Source organism: Lolium rigidum, chromosome 6 (assembly GCF_022539505.1).
Source record: "Lolium rigidum isolate FL_2022 chromosome 6, APGP_CSIRO_Lrig_0.1, whole genome shotgun sequence".
Classification (NCBI taxonomy): domain Eukaryota; kingdom Viridiplantae; phylum Streptophyta; class Magnoliopsida; order Poales; family Poaceae; genus Lolium; species Lolium rigidum.
The window spans coordinates 311,820,170-311,828,019 of NC_061513.1; the positions used below are offsets into that span (position 1 = coordinate 311,820,170).

Below are 7,850 nucleotides of genomic sequence, written 5' to 3' on the forward strand. Positions count from 1 at the left end.
ATCTCAACGTTCTACATGCTGGTGAAATCGTTTCACAAAAAAATGATATTGTTTGTGTCATGTATAAAAAAGAAAAAATTCGGTACTAAAAATAAATCTTATTGTGATATTTCTTTATTTTCTTACACAGGACACACAAAATTTCCATTTTTCATGAAAATATGCATGTACCCCTAAAATTCATGCATGCGCGATTTTTTTCAATTTTTAAAACATTTAAATTTCTTTTTCGAATGGCAGGAGCATATGCACCTCAGATCAAAAGTATATTATTTTTCTATAGATCTAGAGAATCTACTATGGGCTTCTACACCAACAAATAATGCACACATGACGAAAACATATACGAAAGAATGACATGGAGGTGTATGGAAAAAAAGGGTGACATGCATAAGCACCATGTTGCCCAAACCGATATCAAAACCATTTATGGAGGTGAAACACTTTTGCGGAAGAAGCCTGGTGACCGGGTGTATACGTGAGCACGCATCCAATGATTGACACGTGTCTAACGGCGTGGCTCGTCCATGAAGTGATAACACAGCAGCTGATCTCCCTAAAAAAAGGCGAAGCACAACCTTGTCCTCTATCTGCTCCACCTCCCCTACATCGTCGTCCCTGCCCCGGCCTCCATTACAAAATGTGGAAGAACATCTGCGACGTGGAGGCGGCTCTCTCGCCGGAGGAAGGCATCGAGGTGCTGGGTATTTTGAATGTCTACGGAAGGAGTGATGAACCAATTAAATTGTACAATGGCAAGTAGCTCGGACTCTCACAACATAACAAATTTGACAGACTGCCAAAAGTGAGGAAGTTTAGTATGGACTGAAACATGGATTAAGTTTCTAATAATTAACTCCGAGTTAGATATATAATATCGCAAAGTTGGTATTACACATGTCAACAATTGTACAATGAGTGGACTTGGATACCTATCCGCTTCTTTTTCATAAACCACTACTTGTTTGACAATCTAAGATATGTCATTAGGTGCAGAATTTTATTTTATTCAAAAAGTGACCCAAAATAAATTCCACATATATTCTGATCGGAGGGCCCAAAAACGATTGAAAGGAAAGTTCCATTATGTGTGTAACCATCCTTATAAACACACACAATAACACATCATATTTTCAACATAAATTATTGACCTTATATGATGGTTCGGTTACCACATTGCTCACCATTGCTGAAGCAAAACAAAGACGATCTCTAGTGAGAATACACTTTGTAGATTTTCTTAGAAATAAAACTATCTCCCTTAAAAGGATGCCTATAATTGTAAAAGAACTACTTGGACTAATGTCCCAAAAGAAAATATTTCTAAAAAGTAACATGAGTTTAGTAAGACAATAACTGCATTGTGTCTGATGAATCGTGTATATGCAAGATAACAATTAATACCTTGCCGTACAGAAAAACATCAATGTATATACTATGCAGCTATGTGACTCCTAGCACCTTAGCATATATGTCAGCATACCTGATGCCCGAATACAAATGGTGTTGCATATGTAGTCAACTTAGAATGCAGTACACGTTTTTTTCATTCTCCGTATTTTATTCCTCCAGCTGATTGTAGGTATTGTAAGTTAAAATTTTATTTTTCTAAGGCCAAACTATGCATGAAATTAATCTGCAAAGATAAGAAATCCCGAAACAATATAAGGAACAAAACATAAAGATTAATCCTACAATCATCGCTTCATGTTGTGATCCCTTATCGTTTTGTACTGAATACTATGTAAATAAGGCAATACGGAGCACAAAGAAAATGGAATCTAGAGAAGAAATAGTGAAGCTCCAACTTAAGAGAATACATTTGAAAATAATGAATCTGTTGAAAAAATAATAGTGAATCTGATGAAAATTCTCTTTGTAGACAGTTAAGAGTCCGTATCTTGAGAGCAACCTCAATCTTTGTAGACAGTTAAGAGTCCCTAGATTCGTAAAAAGCAATTATGTAGATTTGGAAGAAATATGGCCATACCAATAGAGAAAATCCAAGCACAGTTAACTTCTCAATTAAACAGTTATTCCCATGACCACAAACAACCATTTCGCTCACCGAGTCAAGGGGATTAGAACAACGTGTATAATACAAAAAAATCTTTCACTTGAAGGACAATATTTATAAAGTTGAAACTCTTTTATCTATGTCAGATCATAATGGTATAGGCGTGTCGCGTATCGAGCCAGTGCTAGAACCATACTAACTGTAGTTCAGCTTTGATCAATTTGAAATTGCAGCCATAAAAATGGGGTAAAGGAATCCCATACTTTATTTCTCATTAGCTCATGTTGGATAGATAACACATTAGACATCGTAATTAAGGGGAAAAGGATGGGATACCACCATAAAGAATCACTGCCAATATGCCAAAGAATAAGTCCTCACCACTTATAGTCCACTAAACGATATTTACAATGCAAAATAGAAGTGTCGGTATTATCTTGCCTTACTTTTTTCTCGAACTCATTGTGTATTAGAGAAAAACCATCAAGAAGAGGAAAAAAATTCAGAGAAAGCAAGGGAAAAAAAACTGTACAAAGCCAACTTTGTTAGTCCTGAAGATTCTGTCCCGGTGGGTCATCAGGGGGCATAGCATCCAGGGGAAGCCAGCGTAACGCCCTAGCACCGGTGATCATCCACGGTTTGGCTTCTTCAAGGATAGATTGAACCAGGTCATGTCTGTGTGGGGCAAGTTTTTGAAGATGGCATCGTTGCGCGTCTTCCAAAGTCTCCACATTGTGAGGATCCCGTTTCTGAACTGCAGGGTCAGAGTTGGTGACAGCCAGCCGTGAACTCCATGCTGGGATCCGGCATACTAATAAGGCATTATCTTGCCTTATTAGTGTCTGCGGGCTTGAAACATCCTGAACGCTCTTACTCGGTCAATACTGAGATCCTGTGACTTGGCTCTGTGGAACCACCGAGTAATTTGCCCCTTCACAAATACTGCAAACAACAGTTCCAAAGACACAGATCAATCACTACCAAAGCACAACAATGCTTCAAAACATTTCTCTGATACAAATTTATCAGCCGCCTCGGTATTTTTGCCCGCAAAATGCAGACAGAACCATTTGGATGGTGTGGCACATAATCAAAAATATTATTCCCTTTGACCTAGCTGGAATAGATTAAGAATCCTATCTCAATTATTAATACTGGTATATGTAAATATCTACTCCCTCCGTTCTTTTTTAATTGACTCGGATTTAGTACAAGTTTGTACTAAATCCGAGTCAATTAAAAAGGAACGGAGGGAGTACTCACCAGTGAGAAGGAAGAAAAATAAGACACTGACACGCTGAAGGGAAGAAATTTTGACCGGAAGAGAATATTCAGTAGTGTACAGTCCAAAACAATAAGCGTGTTTGTTTGTAGCCATGCAGCGCAATGTATACCAAGCCACGGTAAATTGCAACATATGAGCTTAGTGCAAAAACAGAATGCAATACCTGCAAACTATAAGTCTTTCCCTGCTTTCTTACATTTTGTAAAATCATGGAGAATTAACAGTTCGTAATGGTTTAATTATCTGAATCCAAAAAGATATATACACACAAGAAATGTGGAGGCCGTGTATTGTTAATCTAAGGTCTAATCAGTCAATTAGATTGCAGGGTACCTGAAGGCTTCTAGGTATATAGAAATTTTGCCTGATTCACGTTTGTTGAGTACAGAGAGTTCAGGGGAACAGAATGTGAAATGCACTATATGCATAAAGAACACTAACATTACATCTATGAAATCTAGGATTTAGAACTTCAATCCGATGTGTAATACTAAGCAAGGAGCAGAGCAGGGAACAAAGAGGGACTTACTCTTCTAGGGCATACCTCAATAATCGTGCTGGATTCTGTTTCTTACAATAACACTATCGCTCCAACTTCAAACTTGCCAGAACATGCAGCACTTTGCGGTTGGTCATTCATGGAAACGCCAACGTATATAATTATGTAGGAGCTTACCATGGGAAGGCCAAACAATTCCAGACATGGGACATGTATTTTATATTTATCTCTTAATAGACTTACTTTGTCTACATCACTTGCAGCCTACGTGCCAGAAGTTGTCCATGGAAACAAATTACCTGATGAGCACAGTATGATATTCGCAAGCAGGATGGGAATGCAAAATTTTCTCTTGTGCTCCCACACATTTATTACCTGAAAATTATCCAAAATACAACTCTCATTAACATGAGAACAGAGGACGTCAGGAAAATCGATGTTTATAATTTGCATATCCAACGACTTATAAGTCCTAACTATAATATTAGGCATGACTAAGAAAATCAAATGATTTAAAGAAGAGCCTCTAAAGACCTATAAACCATAAGTGGGATATTTTGAATATATAAAGTTTCAGGAAAACAGAGATTTAGGGTGAAGCCATCCCTCACGATATGAAAGCAAGATAAATGCCCAAGCCCATGATCTTCCTGAGACCGGATGGTGATACGCCGTGCCTTTGTGGTAGCCACAAGTTGAAGAATAAAAGAAGCTCTATTGTAAAATTACTAAGGCGACGCCAAGGTGAGTTAGAAGTGAGTACAATGTTGTTCTGCACTTAGACGAAGCATCAGCTCTTATATTGCTTTAAATTGTATTACATACCTCATTAATGGGTGGACACTAATAGAATGCAGAACACTGACCAAATAACCGACGGTGAAGTTAAATTCGCACCTGGATCTGGTGTTCAGGCTTCAAGGATGAAGTTAGGACGATCCAGCCAGAAGTACAATCTAGTTTATATATACATTTCCATAAGTTTCCTATGCAGTAGGATGCACCATGGTTGCCTAGAATAATACTAATTGACATAATTCGTGCAACTGAGTTTGCGCTAAGCTCTATGTGGTTACAGATCATAAAATTATCGAATCAAGACGTGAGGTTTTCTAGGTCAGCTTAATACGAAATAGCAACAAAGACTACATGAAATGAAAATTTCCAACAGGCTAAATATGATAATAATATGCTGAGAATCAAGTTAACATGGAGAAAATTTATGCTTCTGGTCTCATAAGTTGTTCCACTCTCTACAGTGGTATCTCCAATAGATTAAAAAAATCGTCACAGGTTTTAGGAGTTCAATGGAATTGAATCAGACTTTTCTAGATCTCGACTTATATACTCAATCAACCACGTATTAACCCCCTGCAGTGGCATCCAATAAAAATATTCACGGGAATTCTCATGTCGATCACGATTGGGCAGCTACCTCAGAGAATCGAACAACGCAAAGCACCGACAATCTCGGCTTGTCTCAGTACGTACTGATGACGGCGAGCTGAACCTTAATGGTAGCCTACCCAGAACCAGCAGCCAGAGTGGAAAGGCCCGGGTATCCTGAAACCAACAGACATAATTTGCAAAAAGCAGAATAGGAACAATCAAAATTATATAGGAAGCTTAACAGAACTCAAGGAGAAACATGATGCAAAAAAAAAAATTGCTTCATGCTTTTGAAAAGAGAAGCAATGCTAGCGATCCTGTTCATGTTTTAATAATTCTACAATAACAAAAGGAACAAACAAATTGGGCTGAGTATTTCCGTTGTATGTTCAGTACAATAAGTCAATAACAAATCTTAGCTAGCCATCTAACTCAGTTCATGATCTAACTCCAATCTGAACATTTGGACATTACCTGGGTAGATAATCAGCTCGGCCAGAACCAGAAACTGCAGACTACTCTGGTCGGCACCGCTCGTCTGTCGCCCATGGCCTGACTGTGCCTGCCTACCACCGTGCAAAGCTCGAGATCGACGTCTCTGACCGTGCCTGTTAGCCACCCGCGCCCGAAGCATGGCTGATGCGCCGCGTGCCTGCATCCCCTTGATCTGATTTGGGTGAAAAAGCACTGTACGTCACATCATAGCCTAGGTGTAAATCATGTCAGAAGAGAGGGAGAGCGCCACCACGATCGTGCGCCGCATCACACGCGCGGGGAGGGGGGGGGGGACTACCTGTGTCGTTGCTGGCGGCGGCTTGGCGAACGGCGACGGGTCCTACAAGGACAAAGTGGCGGAGCCGGCTCCCAACCCGCCAAATCGCCTGTTACTGCTCCCAGCGTGAGGCACAACTTGGGCGTATGCCAGCAGCAGCGCGAACACCCAGCGGCAAGGCCTTGCACTGTCCCGTTTGTCCGACGCGGGACCATGTCCTTGGCGATGTTCCTCCCGGTGGGCCTCGCGAGGCATCGGCCGATGGCCGTGGCGCTGCTCCTCGATCCCCGCACAGCCTTTCGGTAGCCATGGCGGCCAACGGCCAGCCCGGCGAAGCCCTTCGCAACACTCGGCAAATAAGCACGGGGCGGCGGGCCTGGTCGTCTCGGCAAGCCGAGCTCCTCCTCCGCACCGCCAGCAGCCTTGCGAAGCCGAACACCTTCTCCGTGCTGCCAGCAGACTTGGGGAGCCGCCGCTCTGCCCACCGCTTAATACGGAGAGAAGGGGGCAGGTGTGAGGGAGAAGAGGATCGATCTCCGCTGGCCCATCCTTATAAACACACTGCCGGCACTGCCAGGGGAAGATGATGATGAAGAGAGAGGAGAGCAAATCGAGATGAAAGAATGATCAAAGCGGTGCCATCTGGACCAGAGCAGTAGAATCGAGAGACTGCATAAAAACGACACGAAGAACTGGCAAACCGTCAAGTACTTGTCCCTTCATGGCCCACCACCATCCCAAGAACATCAGCTATGGTCACACCGGTAATACCCCAGAGCATCTCACTGCTAAAGACCCAATGCTTCATCAAATAAATCTGAACCTATCTCAAATTCTTGGAGAGCACCAAAATGGTACACGTAAAAAAACATGCAGTAATTAATCACCACAAACACACGTGTTAGCTCAGAGTTAATCCAAAAAATAATTCAAAATTTTGTGAAAAAAGATGTTTGTTCACCTTTAGTATAGTAGTTATTAGTTGGAACTGAGATTCCCGAGTCACACATGAATTGCATCCGTGAAAATCCTAGTAGCATGGTTTGGAACTGTGATTTTATTAGTTGCATGTGAGTCACAACTAGAACTTACTCGGTTACAACTGTCATTTTTAAAGTTGCATATAAGTATCGACTGATATATTTTTAATTACACATAAGTTATAACTAAGATAACCCTAGTTACACATGGGCTGCAACTAGGATTTTCTTTGGCTTCACATGCCTTGCAACTGTGATTTCTCAAGTTGTTGTAAATGTGTTTTTTAGTTGAACTTAGATTTTCTCGAAGCACATGAGTTACAAATGAGTGTCTTTTCCAGATACGCACATGCTGCAACTGGGATTTTTTCTTACATGAATTCCAATTAAGACTTTCTTTTAGTTTACCCACGTGCAATTAAGGCTAGGTTACACTCACTGTGAGAACTTGTGCAATGTAATGTGCAACGGGATGATATTTACACACGATGCGCGTCCTTATTTTACGTGTTTTTTGTTTGACCAAGAATTGATTCAAATATTAAAGATTATTCGTATGAAATTAGCATCATTAGAAAGTGCTTTTCAATATGAATCCAATGATACTAATTACATATAATATAATCAACATTTTGTTGCTCAATTTTTATGGTCAAAGTTCGTCTTAAAATACGCGTGCACTTTATTCCATGGGACGGATGTAGTATAATAGTACTCCATTCGTAGCAATGAATAATACTTTTATTTTGAAAACTCAAAGCCAAGTAAAGTTTGACCAAATCTTTGAAAAGATCTATGAATAAATATAATATTCTATAGATATCATATGAAAATATATTTCATATGGAATTATATTTCATGATCTATCTAATGATATTGATTTTATATTTTACTTGTTAATGTTTTTT

The 7,850-nt window shown here is 40.1% G+C and overlaps 1 long non-coding RNA gene across 1 annotated transcript; it reads right to left on the minus strand.

The window, feature by feature from the left end:
• Positions 1-2,377: 2,377 nt before the first annotated feature.
• Positions 2,378-4,285, minus strand: LOC124668469. Its single transcript, XR_006991707.1, has 2 exons — positions 4,101-4,285; positions 2,378-2,959 (listed from the first exon to the last, which is right to left on the minus strand). It is a non-coding gene; the product is annotated as an uncharacterized LOC124668469 (long non-coding RNA).
• Between the last annotated feature and the right edge of the window lie 3,565 nt (positions 4,286-7,850).